The following is a 4,640-nucleotide window of genomic DNA, read 5'->3' on the forward strand; positions in this document are numbered from 1 at the left end:
ACCACACCAAAAAGCAGCGCACATTTCGGTGCTTTATTTCCCCCTGAGCTGTGATACACTTCTAGCCAGTCATTTTACATTTCCGAGGATAGTAGGCAGGGCCAGGTACGTACGTTCTTTTAGAGCAGAGCTACAGATTAAAAATGCCCAAGGCAAAGCGGTCAAAAGTCTGGCTATACTTCACAGCAAAATATGCAAACTCAGCAGCCTGCAACAAGTGCTTTAAGCTGATACTGTGATACTGTCAAATCCGATGAAACACCTGGTGACGCATAGCGTTTTTTTTTTTGTTTTTTTTTTTTAAGCCGAGAAATGCACTGTATTTGATAGCTTGCTGCGAGACCTCACACCGAGCACATCTACTGCGGGTGGGTTGCCTGTTATCGGACTCGGATTTAGCAACATCCCCCAAAAACACAAAGAGTAGAGTCCTGGCCCCTAGCCCTGCCAGTGTAGCAGAAATGATGACGGATGATGATGATGGCAGCAGCAGCAGCCATCCTTCTCTGGGTCAGTAGCTTAATGTTGTTCGTGTGTAATTTACGTTGAGTAGGCTAACCACGTTATTACATTAATGCATGTAAGGTGAACTAGCAAGCCTCATCATAGCTACATGCGGCTGTCTTCTTGTTTGATGGCAGATACTTCCTTCACCCTGGCCAAAAAGGCTAAAATGACCAAAGAAAAAGTGGAAAACAGTTAAACATGAGAGGTTTTTGGACCAATTTTGTGTTCTCCATTCTTTAAGCACCGGTTTGAGCACCGTTTAAGCACCGGCACCGTTTCAAAAGTACCGGTTTGGCACTGGTATCGGATAAAACCTAAACGATACCCATCCCTACTCAAAACACAGCTGCTGTAGGTTCATGGATGGAGGCTTGTCAGTGCTCTGCGTATGGCTTATTTAGGCAGTCATAAAGACAAAACAGTGGCAGCGCAGATTACAAGTTTTACTGTTTACATACACTGCTGCCATCTTACATTGTGAAGTCGGTAGGGCTGTGCTGACTTTGTGAGTTGGGAGTTTGGCTTCCAGACTTCCAGAAAATTCTGACTGGGAACACAGAAATGACAACTTTCAACATCAAATGGAATGCACCAATAGTGACCCCCAATAGTCAACAACCCATAACCAAGGAGTCATGAAAGTAATCTGTGCTGTTTCATTAAAATGCAAATATATATATACAGACTGGGACAATTGGCATGTTTCACAGCAGCCATTTTTTACATCAAATAGCAGTTAATAGTGTTACTAATGAAATTCATGAAGATTCTGTAAGTTCCATCTGTCCATTTTCTTCCTATTATCCAGTTCAGGATTGCAGGGGTTTTTTGAGCCTATCCAAGCTGTCATGGGCTGAGAGGCAGGGTACACCCTGGACAAACCACCAATCTGTGACAGTGCTAACTAGGGATGGGTACCGGTATCCGGTGCCATGATGGCACCGGTTCTGACATAAACGGTAGTAACCAGACCGAAAAGCAGCGCACATTTCGGTGCTTTATTTCGGTGCTTTATTTCGGTGCTTTATTTTGGTGCTTTTTTTTCCAGAGCTGTGATACACTTTAGATTCTAGCCAATCATTTTACGTTTCCGAGGATAGTAGGCGGGGCCAGGTACGTACGTTCTGTTAGGGCAGAGCTACAGATTAAAAATGCTCAAGGCAAAGCGGTCAAAAGTCTGGCTATACTTCACAGCAAAAGATGCAAACTCAGCAGCCTGCAACAAGTGCTTTAAGCTGATACTGTGATACTGTCAAAGGAGGTAACAGCTCAAATCCGATGAAACACCTGGCGACGCATAGCGTTTTTTTTAAAAGCTGAAAAATGCGCCGTATTTGATAGCTTGCTGTGAGACCTCACACATCTACTGCGGGTGTGGTGCCTGTTATCGGACCCGGAGTTAGCAACATCCCCCAAAAACCTGAAGAGTAGAGTCCTGGCCCCTAGCCCTGCCATTGTAGCAGAAATGATGACGGATGATGATGGCAGCAGCAGCAGCCGTTCTTCTCTGCGTGACTAGCTTAATGTTGTTCGTGTGAATTTACATTGAGTAGGCTAACCTAGGGCTGCTCGATTATGGCAAAAATGATAATCACGAATATTTTCACTGAAATTGAGATCTCGATTATTTGACGATATTTATTTAACCCTTTAAGACCTACTATAGAACCAAGTCCGCCAGAGCTTATATTATTTTTTTACATGTTGTAGTGCCATTTGTGGGAGCATTTGAAGTTGGTATACAACTGTTGTAGCCCATATTTTAATAATATGTATGCATTAAGTCCATAGTAACTACATTAATTGCAAAAAAGTGCAATAAACTACAAAAAAATTGAAAATCGTTTTTGTTTTTTTTACATATTTTCTACTTGGAGAAATTTAAGAGGCTTATCCCTCAAAACTTTAAATACAAAAAAGTTGCAAAAAATAGTTTACAACAACAGGAAATTTATTTTGAGTGTCTTCATAGTTTTATTTTGGCGATACAGCAATTTTTATATACTGCAGGAAAAACAAAAAACAATCCTATGATGCAAATTTGCAAAGAAAACAGCAGGTGCATCAAAATAAACTATTTCCAGCAGTGCAATTCGAGTTCTAAGCATCCCAGAAACTATTCAGAAAAGTCAAACATGACCAGTATAGGCTTTTAAGGCCTACAAGTAAAAAAACTACATTTTCCACGAAAATGACATCACTTCGGGTTTCGGGCAGGAAATGGCGGACATGCCATAGTTCGCGCTGACGTCTGTTTCACTGTAGGAAGTGTTATGAACAGCTGATCGGATCAGCAAAGCGTGTTTCTGGAATATTATGTTTTTGTTGCTGCAAGTGCTTTTTATGCAATTTTTGCAAAGCTTTATGTGGAAGGAAACCGTGACCGAGGACAAGCTGATGGCATAAGATGTAAGTACAACTCCTCTGGTTTCATATGTAAAACAAAATATTGCGCTAGCTTACACGGTTCAGGTTCTACAGGGATTTAAAAATAGTTACACAAAACTGAGCGTGCAGCTCTGACCGGCTAAAGGGTTAACAATAACAATGTATTGAATAATGACTTTAAAAAATAATATAAAATAGTGTGCAACACCACTGAAGGTTTTTTTTTTTTACCTCTCTTTTCAACCAACGGCAGTCACTCTCCTCTCCAAATAACTTCTGCTTAGCTTTCCGAGCTTCCCTCGGGTCCTCTTAATCAGCGGTCTCCAACCTTTTTTGCACCACGGACCGGTTTATAAGGTGTCGCGGATAAATGAGGGAGGGGCTAATAATCGGCTCAGTCATTTTTAATGATCGTTGAAAGCCCAGATCGTAATCGTGATTAAAATTCGATTAATTGAGCAGCCCTAGGCTAACCACGTTATTACATTAATGCATGTAAGGTGAACTAGCAAACATCATCATAGCTACATGCGGCTGTCTTCTTGTTTGATGGCAGATACTCCCTTCACCCTGGCCAAAAAGGCTAAAATGACCAAAGAAAAAGTGGAAAACAGTTAAACATGAGAGGTTTTTAGACAAAGTTTGTATTTTTTCCATTGTTTAAGCACTGCTTCCAGCCAAGAGTGATGCCATAAATCCCCTATAGCTGCAGAAAAGGCTAACATTGTTATCTTTTTACAAAAAAACAGCTGAACATGAGAGGTTTTTGGACCAATTTTGTGTTCTCCATTCTTTAAGCACCGGTTTGAGCACCGTTTAAGCACCGGCACAGTTTCAAAAGTACCGGTTTGGCACTGGTATCGGATAAGACCTAAACGATACCCATCCCTAGTGCTAACACATAGAACAGACAACCATTCACACTCTGACCTAAGGTCAGTTGAGAATCACCAATAGATCCAACCCCATGCATGTCTTTGGACTGTGGGAGGATGCCAGAGTAACTGGAGAAAACCCATTCAGACATGGGGAGAATTTGCGAACTGCACACAGAAAGGCCCCACACTGCACAGCAAATCCAGCATGTCCAAATTAACACTGTCGGATTTGATTTCAACACTATTAAAGTGTCTATATGGGTCCACACCAGAGAGTGTTAATTTAACTCTTTTTGGAGAGTTGGTACGTTAACTCTGATTTAGTGTTAAACACCAAATCTGTCTGGAGTTGATAATTTAACACTTGGTGTTAAGAGTTTATATATTAACTCTCAAAGAGTATTTTAGTTTAACTACGTAAGAGTTATCTTCTAATTCATTCTAAAAAGCGGGAATTTTCCTGTTCTGAACTTCTAGAAATTTCTTTTGGAAATAAACATTTACTAAAAAGATGCAATGGTTTTTGAAAAACATTTATTCTGAACTGTGCACCACAATTTCAAAACATTTTCTGAAAAATGTAACAGTATACATGTTCTCACTTTCATTAGAATTTTGTTTATCAAAAGGTCTGACATGGTAAATGCAAATAACAGCATCTCATCACTTATTTCTTCAATACAATATGCATGTCCTTCATTCATCTCTTTGTGGAACTTCAACGCACATCTGCTCTCCCCCATATTCCATCTTCACAAGCATATACTGTGCGGAGATCGAATATAAATTAGTTGACACTAATTAATGGCACAAATAATCCAGTAAACAATTGCAGCACAGTAAAAAAAAAAGGAATCCTCTTTGAGC

The sequence above is a fragment of the Mchenga conophoros genome, linkage group LG13 (assembly GCF_057382185.1).
Source record: "Mchenga conophoros isolate Kocher_MC1m ecotype Shallow Benthic linkage group LG13, M_conophoros_male_GT1.1, whole genome shotgun sequence".
NCBI lineage: Eukaryota > Metazoa > Chordata > Actinopteri > Cichliformes > Cichlidae > Mchenga > Mchenga conophoros.